Below are 13,804 nucleotides of genomic sequence, written 5' to 3'. Positions count from 1 at the left end.
GTTGAGCCAGGAGATGAAGAGTATGGCCAAGGGCATAAGAGTCAAGGTAGGATGAGAGACAAGTGTTTTCAAGGAAGAGCAATTACTTCCTGGTAGCTGGAGGGTGAGGCTGGTTTTGGAGAATGGTGGACCCCTGTAAAGGAGTAGGCAGGGAGTACGTTATAGTTTGGTTTGTTGGTTTTCAGGGAAGACAAACTTACACCAATAGTCTAAGTTAAAGGATACAAAGGACCAGGGATCAGAGACTAAACTCAGCCTGGACACGTTTGCAGGCTGCCCACTCTCCTGTGGGTGGTGCTGCCTCCAGTTTCACCTTCTACTTTGTTTGCTGCATCACTGAACAGCAGAAATGGCCTGAATTAGTGTGATGCCATTGGAACTGGAGAGCATGGGCTGAATGGAATGGATTTGACATAAAGGAGAGGAAGCAGGGAAGGGGACTACAGAGTTCCTAGCTCGGGTGCATTGCAGAGATGGGAAATAAAGCAGGAGGAGCAGATTTGGATGGTGTTGCGGACGGAACTGTGTTCCTCCCAAATTCATATGCTGAAGCGCTAACCCTGCAGTGTGACTCTATTTGGAGATAGGGTTGTTAAAGAGGTAATTAAGGTTAAACAAGGGCATAAGGGTGGGCCCTAATCTGGTAGAACTGATGTGTTCATAAGAAGAGAGAGATGCCAGAGAGCGCTCTCTCTCCAGGCTCTCACACAGAGAAGAGGTCATCTACAACCAGGAAAAGAGGCCTCAACAGAAACCAACCCTGCTGACACCTTAATCTTGGACTTCCAGCCTCCAGAACTGTGAGAAAATTAATTTCTGTTGTTTAAGCCACCCAGTCTATAGTATTTTGTTAATAGTACCCCAAGCCGATTAATACAAAAGAAAAGACTATTATCAACCTTTGGATGAAGACATAATAGATGAATTTAAAAACAAATCTTGAGGCCGGGTGCAGTGGTGCATGCCTGTAATCCCAACACCTTGGGAGGCTGAGGTGGGAATATCACTTAAGCCCAGGAGTTCAAGACCAGCCCAGGCAACATAGGGAGAACCCCCCGCCCCCACCGCCCCCCCTCCACCGGTCTTCACACACAAAAAATAAAAATTAGCCGAGCATGGTGATGTGTGCCTGTAATTCCAGCTGCTTGGGAGACTGAGGTAGGAAAGTCACTTGAGCCTGGGAGGTCAAGGCTGCAGTGAGCTGAGATGGCACCACAGGAGGCCAGCCTGGGTAGCCCTATCTCAAAAACAAACAAACAAACAAATCTTGAGATACAATTGGCAGGGCTTGGTGCTTCAGTGGAAGTGGAGCCTGAGAAAGAGTGAGAAGGAGGATGGGATATTGTCCAGGTTTCAGTTATGGATACAGGGTGAATTGTGGTGCCTTTCCCTGAGTCAGAGATTTGGGAGTTGCACCTGGGCAGAGGGCGAAGGCATAGTTAGGATTTCTTGGTTGTAAGCAAGAGAAATTTATGACAGGGCTGATTAACTATAGGGATGTAGTGAGACTAAAAGGGAAGTGGAACCTCATTCAAACCCAACATCAGCACTCTAGGAGAGTGAGACTCCTTGGAGGCCAGACTAGACGGTGGGTCTGGATACAGAGCAGCCCCAGGCCCTCAGCAGGTGCTCACGCCAGCACAGGACTGGGCTGATTCCATGGCCCTGCCCCCTTTCTTCTAACTACTGACTACTCTGACCCTGATTCCTAGAGAAAGAGAGACTGTTTGGCTCAGGAGTTTCAATCCAGCCTTCTAGTTAGCCCAGGGATTGGCTGCCCAGGGACCCATCCTTGGGCACATCCCTTATAGTTGCTGGTCATGTGACAGACCACTTGGCTTGACAAATCTGTCCCTTCATCAGTGGCTGTGAGCAAGTCAGCATCCTTAGAAAGGTCTGAGGTATGTCAGGCACTGTAATAGAAACACCTAGAACAGAGGGTGGGCGTGGTAAGAAGACCATTGTGTTGGTTTTAGGCTTATTGGGTTTGGAGGACCTGCTTGACATGCAAGCAGAGAGACCCAGAACATATATCTACAATAGGCACCTGGAGACATGGGCCACTCAACAGAGCAATGAAGGCCATGGAGACAGAGTTCAGAGATGACAGCACATGGACGGACCCAATTCCTATTAAATAAGCAATAAAGGGACACATACTCATGTTGCAAAATTCAAACAATACCAAAGCATGGAGTATAAGAAGTTAAAGTTCCTCAATGCCACTCTCTTCTCCCAAAGTCACCACTGTAAATGATTTTATGTGTTTTCTTTTTACTCCACTGCAGTTACATTTGTAAAATATGTATGTATCATTTTAGGTCAGAGTTTTTTTTTCAGCAAATGGGCTTATACTTTCCATTAATTTTTTTACTTGCTTAATAAAATGTCTTGGAGACCACTGCACTCAGCACTTACAAACCTACATTATTCTTTATATCTATAGATAGTGTTCTGTTGAATAGATGAGATATAATTTATTTATTCACCATCTGCCTCTGAAGTTAGATTGTATCCAATGATTCTTTATTATAAACAATACTTCAAGAGCACCCTTGTACATATATCTTTGTGTGCAGCCCATTTCTAGAAATGATTTACTGCGTTGAAAGGGATGTGCATTTTCCCACTGTCCTCTAAAAAGACTGTACCATTTACCCTTCTAGCAATGATAGAGGATGCACATGTTTATTGCTCTACACCCACGTGGTTGTTTCTTAAACCATTTTGCATCAGACTCCTTTAAGATGTTGAAAGCTATGGATTTTAATTCTAGAAAAATACACAGATGTACATATACAGAACATTTTGCATACAATTTCTGCAGGTTCACAGACAACCTAAACACACCCCAGAACACACCCTTCCCCACCCCCTGCCAGACCTGAATAGACATGTGTGAATGGGTGCCAGTCTAAGGGCAGTGGGTCCCAATCTTAGTTGCACATTAGAATCACCTGCAGGACTTTGAAAAGTCCCCAAGCCCAGGCCACTTCCCAGACCTATTCGATCTGGTTCTTTTGGAAAAGGATCTGGGTATCAGTATTTTTTGCAAGTTCTCCAGGTGATATTAACATGCAGCCAATCGCAGGAACCACTGCAGTCTAGGAGAGGCCTGAAGAAGGATTAAAAAGAATTTAATAACAGAAAACCAGAGTGTACAAGGGGCTCTTGGGGGGCTCACACGTGGCTGGAGGAGCTTTTATTTTAACAAATCTGGGGTGGGATCTGGCATTGATACATATTTTTTGTTGTGAGAATGTTTGTCATACACAAAAGTAGAGAGAATGAACACCCATGTAACCTGTATTAAATACTTAAAAAAAAATTGCCACATTTTCCTTATCTGTTTTTTTTTTTTTTTTTTTCTGGTGGGGGGAAGGTGGTAACAGCTAACATTTGTCTTAAATTATTCTGCAGTGTTTAAATTTTTAAAAGCTCCCCTGGTGATTCTAAGGTATAGCCAATGTTGAGAATCACGTGTAATGTGAAGCCTCCCAAAGAGAAGGAACCCCAAGGAACGAGAGTAGAAGGAAGAAAAGCCAAATGCAAATCCGAGAACTTGTAACTTACAACCAAAGGGAGAGTGCTCCACTGAAGGGCACTGGCAAAAGGGCCTGGCCATTGCGTCCTGCAGCAGAAGGTCGCTGCTTTCGACCCTCCTAGAGACATGGGATTTGGAGCTGGGCCTTAAAAAATCAAGACAATTTAGATCAGTGGAAGGGAGAGGGGAAATTTCCCCATTGAAAGGAAGTTGATATTTTAGGGTTGAGTCTACTCTGCTTCAGGCCTTTTAACAGCCCCTCCTACCATGGGAGCCATAAAAAAGATTCTGAACCCCCTAGTCCTCCTGAATTGACCCAGAGAGACTCACCAGGCTCCACACCCTTGATCCTTAGCCCCACCAATCCTCCTTTACTATGCTGACTCTTCCCTCTGGGGATGTGTATCTGCCTCTTCTAGGCCAGTGGTTCTCACAATGGGACAGGAACCAGCAGCAGCATAATCACCTGAGGGTGTGCACATGCTCAGCTCTACCCCAGACTGGCTGAATCAGACACTCTGAGGGTGAACCCAGCACTCTGTTTCTTCTCTTTTCTTGTTTTCTTTTTTGTGGGTACATAGTAGGTGTGTGTATTTTGGGGGTATATGAGATATTTTGTTAAGGCATGCAATGCATAATAACCACATCATGGAGAATGGGGTATCCATCCCCTCAAGCATTTATCCTTTGTGTTACAAACAATCCAATTATACTCTTTTAGTTATTTTAAAATATACAGTTAAATTATTGTTGACTATAGTCCCCCTGTTGTGCCACCAAATAGCAGGTCTTATTCATTTTTTCTAATTTTTTTGTACCTATTAATCCTCCCACCACTCCCCCAACCACCCCACTACCCTTCCCAGTCTCTGGTAACCATCCTCTACTCTCTATCTCCAGTGAGAACATGGGATATTTATCTCTCTGTGCTTGGCTTCTTTCACTTAACATAATGACCCCCAGTTCCATCCAGGTTGGTGCAAATGACAGGATCTCATTCTTTTCTTTTCTTTTCTTTTTCTTTTTTTGCTTTTTTTTGAGATGGAGTCTTGCTCTGTCACCCAGGCTGGAGTGCAGTGGTGCAATCTCGGCTCACTGCAACCTCCACCTCCCAGATTCAAACGTTCCTCCTGCCTCAGCCTCCTGAGTAGCTGGGACTACAGGTGTGTGCCACCACGCCCAGCTAATTTTTTGTATTTTTAGTAGAGATGGGGTTTCACCATGTTGGCCAGGATGGTCTCAATCTCTTGACCTCGTGATCCGCCAGCCTCAGCCTCCCAAAGTGCTGGGATTACAGGCTTGAGCCACTGCACCAGGCCGATCTCATTCTTTTCTATGGCTGAATAGTACTCCATTGTGTATACAAGCCACATTTTCTTTATCTATTCATCTGTTGATGGACACTTAGGTTGCTTCCAAATCTTAGCTATTGTCAACAGTGCTGCAACAAACATGGGAGTACAGATATTTCTTCTATATACTGATTTCCTATCTTTTGGGTATATATCCAGCAGTGGGATTGCTGGATTGTATGGAAGCTCTATTTTTAGTTTTTTGAGGAACCTCCAAACTATTCTCCATAGTGGTTGTACTAATTTACATTCCCACCAACAGCATACAAGCATTCCCTCTTCTCCACATCCTCGCCAGCATTTGTTATTGCCTGTCTTTTGGATGTAAGCCATTTTAACTGGGGTGAGATGATATCTCATTGTAGTTTTGATTTATATTTCTCTTGATGATCAATGATGTTGAGCACATTTTCATGTGCCTGTTTGCCATTTGTATGTCTTCTTTTGAGAAATGTAGGCACCCTGCTTCAACAAGCCTTCCGGGTAATTTGGAAACACACGCAAGTTCCATGATCACTGTCCTGGGGACTCCCAGCCAAATGTTCTCCCGATGTCTGAGCTCTCCAGAACTCTCTGGAGTCTTCCCCAACAGAGAGCTGGACTCATATCAGGGAGATGAAACAGAGAATGTCAGGAAATTAGACTGTGGCAAGACTATGGGGAGTTTGGACTTGAAACTAAAGTAAGAAAGGAGCCAAGATGATGTTTTGACCAGGGGAGGATATGTATTAAAGTGGTATTGGAGACCACGTAGCTGCAGAGCTTCAAGAATGCAGGCTTCACTCCAATCTCTGCTGAAACGGTAGGCAAAATTGGTGTGTGTATGTGTGTGTGTGCATCTTCTGAAGAGGTTTCACAACTTGCATTCAATTTTCAAGTGAATTCACTGCCCCAGAATGATTGCTAGAGAGGAAATTATTTTATTGCTTAATATATGAGCTTTGAGGCAGTGTTTCTCGAAGTGTGGTCACATTAGTATTAGAATTGTTTGAGCTGTATGTTAAAAATATACATCCCTGGGCCACACTCAAGAGCTGCTAAATCAGAATCTCTGAAGTTGGCACCCGTGAATATGCATATTTTAAGCAAGTTCTCCAGGTAATTCAGCTAATTCTGATGCACTCTAAAAGTTATTATATCTCAGGCTCTAAATCTAAAAACTAACAATTCTAGGAAAGCAAAGTTAATAGTGAATTTAGAAAGCATGTTGACCACTAAAGCATGGTACTGAGGTCTAAAAAGCACTTAGAATATCCAAAGTATCACAGAACTGGGAACAGTAGCCACAGCAAACACTTTCCTGGGCATTTCAGTGACTATCCACTTAAAAGCTGTATTCTGTATGTAATACCATATGAATAGCCAAAAAAGCTTGAGGAATTCATCCTCAAACTCTGACAGTTCAACTAACTTCCCAGAGTTGGACAGAGAATAAGTTTGTGTGTTTTCTACGGCAGATTGCACTAAGATAACCATGAGAAAGACAGGAGGAATGCTATTAACAGAAGAAACACTATTGACCATTTTGGGCTTATTGAAAATTTGCCCCTCCCTGGAGTCAGGGAGTTCCTGGAGAGAACCTTCTTTCCTTCCTGTCTCTTAGCAGGTGCTTGACGGAGTTTGCCAAAAATCCACTGATTATGTAGTTTGAATTACAGATTTTCAAATACTGTATGTAGTACTTAAACGGTAAATGGCATGTGATTGAATTCACGGAAATAACACCCAAATGTATTTGAGTGGTTGTCTCTAGGCAGTGGAAATAGAACTGAAAGGTCCTGGCCTGGTGAGTTGTTCAGAAAGTGTGTGTGCCCTAGAGTCTGGCCTCACTAACTCTGTGAGGTTGGGCAAGTTATTGAAGCTCTCTGGGTTTCTACACATGTGAAATAGGAATAGGAACAACCCTCACATATACTCATAAGAAGAAATCGAGAGTGTTAATGTAAAAACCTAGGCCCACAGCAAGCATTCACTAAACGTTAGCAAGAAAGAAATATGATGCATGTATGTTTCCAGATTTCTGTACTTCCCAAATCTTTGCCAATGAACACACACTGCTTTTATAATCAGAAAAGAATGATAAACCACATTTGTGTTTTGTGCTTTTTAGTTTAAGGGAATGAGCTATAAAGAGAGAAAAGATTGTAAAACAACAGATGCAATCCATGTCAGGGGAGATTGTTTTTACTGGGAGTAATGACACCATGTGACCCCTGGGGTATCCTAATTCAGGGACAGGCTGTAGGAAGACTAAACATGAAGAATGGTGAGGCTTCCCCTGGGAGCAATGATGCCCTGGCTCTGCAAACTTAGGTCACAGAAGAGAAGGGCCAGGTCACAATGTTTCCTGCTTCTCTGCCCCTCTCCAAGGCAGTCTCCTTCCATCAGGTGCAAAGCCTGGATCTCCAGCATCAAATTAAAGAAATAGAACAAACCCATCCCAGGGCTTCTTTAAATATTCAGATAAACCCATGTGCCCCTATCAGTTAAATTAAGCTTTCCTAAGAAAAAGTAAGTCAATTAGTTCAAAATGTGGGTTAGTGCTTCTGGGTATTTAAAAGGGGATTTTTTTTTTTCTTTTTTAGTTCATTTAGAAACACAGCCACGGGGCAGGTACATACCCACTCCTCCACACATCCTGTGAATTGCCCCAATACACCCAGATACCAATTTCTGATATCTAGAGCTTCAAAATCTGGTCCTTAAACTTTCTCAATGTCATGAAGATATTGAAATATGAGCTTTAAAATTTATCTTGTTTTGCCCTTTAAGTACATATCGTTTATTTCACTATCATTATCGATACTCATTAAATGGTAACTGACATTGCTATAGAACATTGATAAGATGTGATTTTACCCTAATTGAACTTCTTTCTTCTCCATTCCACAAATACTTATTCTCTAAACTTCTGTGAACAAAGAGAGGTCTCTAAGACAGTATAAAATGCAGTTCTACAGCATAGTTTGTGACATATACCACAAAATTCATTTGTCCAAGTGGCCTGGATGCAATAAACCAAACTTTACCAAAATACAAGTAAAGCAGGATATTTCCTAAGATGAACTTCTAGAAGCAATTTGTGCATCAAAGAATATGAACATTTTCATGGCTTTTGAAGACGTTGCCTAATAATTGCATTCTTAAAAGGCTGTTTCATTTTTATTTATTTTATTTTCATTTTTGAGACGGAGTTTCACTCTTGTTGCCCAGGCTGGAGTGCAGTGGCACAATCTCGGCTCATTGCAAGCTTCGCCTCCCAGGTTCAAGCGATTTTCCTGTAAAAGGATATTTTAATTTATATTGATAGTAAAAGAAGATAAGGATAACATTTTCATACCAACATTTGGGTAGAAAGTGTTTAAGTTCGTATTTGTTTTGCTTTTACTAACTTAGTAGACCACTTTATTTGAAATAACAGCAAATCGTTTCAGGAATATTTTAGATTGTGAGACCATTGTAAGTAGTTCTTCCATTATTTAAAAAATACATACTTGTTACATGACATATTATCACATACCTTTATCTCCTTTTCCACCATAATTAGTATTCCAATGACACTGAAATAAAATTTTATTTAATAGCAGGACTAATGTCCACTTTAATCCCACATACCTTTTACCAATATATACAACTAGAAGATAGAGAAAGAAATGACTATCATTCTGAATTTTAGGTTTCATTTAACTTTGACAACCTTTACATTTGACTTCTTTATTAACCAAGTGAAGTTTCATGATCAGAATATTATAACAATGAGAGATGGTACACTCTTAGGCTCGATAAAAACCCAATTTACTTATGGAAAACTACATTTCTCTTGTACATTATTTGTTTTACAAATAGCCTAGGAAACAAGTAGGTGATTATTAGGTGGAAAGACCTAGAATTGTAGTTACCAGGTAGCAATTAGGAACTAAATATTCTATTCCTGTCAATTACTGCATTAAGTTTACTCTGACCTGTTTTTTGACAAAGCATTGAAGAAAAAAATAGGAATACCCTCTTTGCCCCAGGAGATTTACAATAGCCCAGGATTTCAATAGAAAGTGCCTCTTTCTAGTCTGGTTGAATTTGTGGGCGTTCCTTTTGTCTCTGAATTCTTCACTGCCATTTCTTCTAAGACACAGATGGGTCCCTACTTCCAATAGCCAAGAAAACATGTACCAGTGTTTAGGTGGGCAAGTGACAAAGGTGACACTGTTTCTCAGTCCATTTATACGTGTGTCACAGTCCAAGACCTTGGCAAAGTACTATTCTGCCTTTCCAAGTTTCCCAAATCCTATTATACACAGGGGTATTTTAATGGTAGGGAATTTTTCCCTTGAAGTTTCTTTCTTTCTTCTCTTCTCTTTTCTTTCTCTCTGTCTTTCGTCTTTTCTTTCTTTCTGAATTGTTCCCTTGAAGATTCTCTTTTCTTTCTTTCTTTTTTTCCTTCCTTCTTTCTTTTTCTTTCCTTCTGAATTGTTCCCTTGATTATTCTTTCTCTATTCTTTCTTTCCTTCCTTCCTTCTTTTTCTTTCTTTCTGAATTATTGAAGATTCTTTCTTTCCTTCCTCTTTATTTCTTTCATTCTTTCCTTCCTTTCTTTTCTTTCATCTTCTTTTCTTTTTTCTTTTCATCTTTTCTTTTCTTTCTCTCTGTCTCTCTTTCTCTCTTCATTCTTTGGTTCCTAGAGGCTGAATATGGTCAAGTGGTTCAAGCATGGCCTATGGAACCAGACTTGCCTGCCCTGGTCAGGTCTGGGAGACCTTGGGCAAATGTCTTCACCTTTTTTTTTTTTTTTACCCTCTCTGGCCTTAGTTTTCTTGTTTGCTATCAAGCTTGGGAAACAATAGAGCCTTAATAAATAAGAAGTAATGGTTGAATGTGTATGAATGTTCCAGACAATGTGTTAAGTGTTTTGTGCATATCAACTTATTTAATTCTCAAAACAATCCCAAGGGGTAGGGACTGTTATCATTATCACCCAGGTAATATAACGAGAGAACTGAGCCATAGAAAAGGGTGGCTAGTAAGGCAAACTAGGATTCACACCCAGGTAGGCTGACTTCAGAGAGAGTTTTTCACCACTCTGCTATACAACCTTTTGTTGAAGTTAGCTTTCTCCCCACACATCAATGTGCGTATATTTATTGGGTATCTACTATGTGCCAGTCACTCTGCTAAAATATACCAAGAAACTGAATTGGAAATGAACTGGAAATACAGAAATAAATAAGACAAAGTTTCTGCTCCTGTGGAGTTATTTTTCTTTTCTTACACTTTGTCAACTTAGATGGCATGGGTTCAATTTTCATCTGAGTTCAAAAAACATTACTCAAGATGATCTTCAGTTGAATTCAACAGAATTAATAGCTAAACTCTGAGACAGGAGTGGTGGCTCACTTGAGCCCAGGAGCTCAAGACCAGCATTGGCAACATGGGGAAACTTATCTCTATAAAAAATACAAAAATTAGGAAGGCTTGGTGGAGCAGGCCTGTAGTCCCAGCTACTTGGGAAGATGAGATGGGAGGATCACTTGAGCCCAGGAAGTTGAGGCTGCAGTGAGCCATAATCATGCCACTGCTCTCCAGCCTGGGTGAAAGAGTAAGACCCTGTCTCAAAAGAAAAAAAAAGAAAAAGAAAAAGAAACCTCTAAAACCAAGATATACCAAAATAGTTTCAATTTGAATTCATATTTAGCCTTGAAAGCCCTTTATGAATCTTTTAGTAATTACATCAAGACAGTATGGCGTCTCTTTTAATTTGCGTCTTTAAAATGATGAACCAAATGCTTTTTCTGGCCTCTGCTCTCAAGAGCCCATGAAATTTCTGAAATTTAACAATTTAAATCCTCCCCAGCCCACCTCTCTTAATAGACACTTCCATTCCCCAGATCTGCCTTCGGAAGGGGCAACATTAACTCTGCTGCAAGAAAAGGGTCCCTCACTCTACTTCTGCAATAACTTTCTAAAGCATGTTCCACTAGAGAGGGAATTAATGATAAGGAAATATTCATCCAAAGCAGCCATTAAATTCATTTTAACTTGCAAACAATAATGTTGCCTTGTAGTTACTATTTGTCCTGATTTTTAATACAGAACTTCAGATTCATGTTATTTTTAATTTTTCACAAAAACTTCCCTGCTAAATGTAAGATTTAACCAAACACAGATTCTCTTCATTCAATATAAATGACAAGTGCTCACCATGTCCCCAGGCACCAGACTGAAACTACAAGGGTGTGTGTTGCTTTAGTAGAGAGGAAACAGGCAGATAAAAACCAACTATATCCAGTATATTAACAGATGATACTCAGAAAACTGGAAGCAAAAAGGAGGAAGAGCTGAATATGTTTCTGTATAGTATAACCTTTCATAAAATGTGAGCCTGAAATGGAAGTAGTTGGGTTATGAATCGAGGGGGAAACATTTGGAGTTTTTCATGCCGAAATAACCATGTCACTATTTTCAAGTATTCTGAGAAGTGGAGAAGCACAAAATACAAAGAGACCCCCCACCCCCACCAGCAAAAGGTGGAGAATCTTGTTAAAAGTTGTAAACATCTTACCATAGTTTAGAGAGTTCTGACAGTTAAATAATTGCCATAAATGTTCCCTATAGTACTGGGATTATAAAGAAGTCATGTATCCTGCACAAGAAATAAAGCATCCTTTCAAAGGGGTGACCGGCAGCTTCGATTGTCAAGGTGGTAGTCTGAACGGACTTCATGATATGGAGAGGTCAAGTAGAGGAATCGGATGCTGCCTGATAGGCAGAACGACAACCAATATTGCCTCTACAGAAATAATAAGAAGAAAGCTTTTTTGATTCTTTCATTTTGGAATTGAGTGTATGGAACCACAGGATGTTTTTAAGGGATCATTTATTAAACTTGGAATTGAACTACTTTATGAACTCCACTGTAATTTTGTGTTATTGGGTTTTAAAAATTAAGCAACTTTTTTTTTCTTTTGGTCGAGGGGAAGCAGGGTATATATCTATTTTTCTGGGTGTTCTTCCCGTGACTCCTACAGATAGTAGCCCAAAGACGTCTTCTTTTCCAGTATTTAATGAAGTATCCTACGGGCAGATCATTTTGGTAGCCTTTCCGGAGCTGGTGCAACGAAGCAGATCCACAGTTGCCCGATAATCAGGCCAAGGCATACTTTCCAAGGTGGGTTTTTCATATCGAATTTAAGCGCGGGTCCTGCCCGTTGTTTGCAAACTGTCCAAGCAGCACCCAAAACTGCTGCTTTTCCAAGTCCGTTAAAAAGTTACTTGCGCTTGGGGTTTTTCGGTTCTGCTACACCCCACCTCCTTCCCCTGACTTTTGCCAGTAGAGACCTGCCCTGGGGGATATTTTGTCCTGGGAGCACAAAACTATTTTCTTTTCTGGAAATAAGTTGACGTCAACTGGGAGCTGTTTTGGGTTGCTTTGTTTCCCGGAGCGTCCAACCCAGCACACCGCCTCCGGCAAACTGCGAGCAATTCAAAGCAGCTCGCCCAGTAGGGAGGGGAGCTGGTGGGAGGGGGGTGGACCCCGCCGCCCGCAGAGGTGGGGAGACCTGGGGGGCGGCTCCGCTCCCAGGCTGCAGCGTGGGCCTGGTCCCCTGCCAAGCCAGGAGCGCAGCCCGGAGCCAGCGCGGCCCCCGGGTCCCTGCGCTTATGGCGAGGGCCGCGGGGGAACAGCCCCTGGTAGGTAACTTGCCGGGCACCCACCTGAGTTCTCCGCACCGCGGCCCGAAAACCTGGGAGCGTCCCAGGACAAAGGGCCAGCCCTCTGGAAGTAGCCGTGTGTGACTAGTGTGTGCCAGCTCGTATGTGGGGGTCCCAGTGTGCAACTAACTTAGCTGCTCACCGCAGCCTCGGAGAAACGAACACGCCTTTCTGCACGTGTCCAGGGCGGGTGCGGCGGGCAGTGCATTGTGAACAAAGCCGGCCCCCTCCCGCGCCGCACCTCGGGGACGATTCCCGGACGGTTCTCCGCGGAGAGCCTGGCGGATGAGAGCCTGGTGTGTGTGTGTGTGTGTGTGTGTGTGTGTGTGTGTGTGTGTGTGTGTGTGTGTGTGTGTGTCTGTGTGTCTTGTGTTTCCCTAAGGAGCCAGAGGCGGCCCGCGAGGCAGGGACTTGCTCTAACTTGTTTCACACCTGGCGCGGTTTCCCCGAAGCTCGGGTGGCGTCCAGGGCCGGGGAGGCACGCGGAGGACCAGCAGCGTTCGCTGCAGAAAAAGACATCGTCAACTCCCACTCAGAAGCCCACACGGCCCTGAGACCTGGTCTTTCATTCTTTCTTAAAAAAAAAAAATGCAAATTGATGGATGGGTTTCAATTGATGCGTAAAATGTTTCCCTTGAGAGCAAGACAGGAGGGCCAGGGAAGGGGGAAACAGGCAGTTGACATAACTCTCACAGCTTAACTGCCGAGAATTCGGACTTGGAGGTAAATTCGAGGACGCACCCGAGGAGCAGGCGAGGCTGCCTCCCAGCAGGACGGCCTGGCACCGGGGCGCGCTGCTGGGGACCTGACTCCCTCGTGTCCCCTCACCCCAGGGACTCGCAGCTGGCCCGCGCGCCAGGGTACACACGGGCTGCGGGAGGAGGTGAAAGTTAGGATGCAGCGCGAGCTCCGAAAGTGGCCTGGGCTGTGCCTCCTAAGAGAACAGCCGAGGTCCCCGGCGGCTCTGGGACGCTGCCCCTGGGCCGGGAGAGCGGGAGGCGGCGACGCAAGGACGCGCCCGGAGCCTGGGCGCGCCGGGGGCGGGCGTTTGGCTGGAAGTGGGGCAGTGTCTCCTATGGGAAAGCGAGACCCGGCGAGCTCTTTGGCTGCTTTTCCAGTTTCCGAGGTGCCCGCCCCCGCGCGCCTGAGGCAGCGCAGCCCGGAGGGCGAACGAATGGCTGTTGGCAAACTTTGAGTGAGAGTGCGC

The 13,804-nt window shown here is 43.4% G+C and overlaps 1 protein-coding gene across 1 annotated transcript in view; it reads left to right on the top strand.

The window, feature by feature from the left end:
* Positions 1-13,804, top strand: part of KCTD1 (potassium channel tetramerization domain containing 1) — a 203,108-nt gene that overhangs the window by 94,439 nt on the left and 94,865 nt on the right. The gene's annotated exons all lie outside the window — the stretch shown is intronic.

Source organism: Pan paniscus, chromosome 17 (genome assembly GCF_029289425.2).
Source record: "Pan paniscus chromosome 17, NHGRI_mPanPan1-v2.0_pri, whole genome shotgun sequence".
Taxonomy (NCBI): domain Eukaryota; kingdom Metazoa; phylum Chordata; class Mammalia; order Primates; family Hominidae; genus Pan; species Pan paniscus.
The sequence above is the reverse complement of the archived record's forward strand: the minus strand, read 5'-3'. Positions and strand labels throughout refer to the sequence as shown.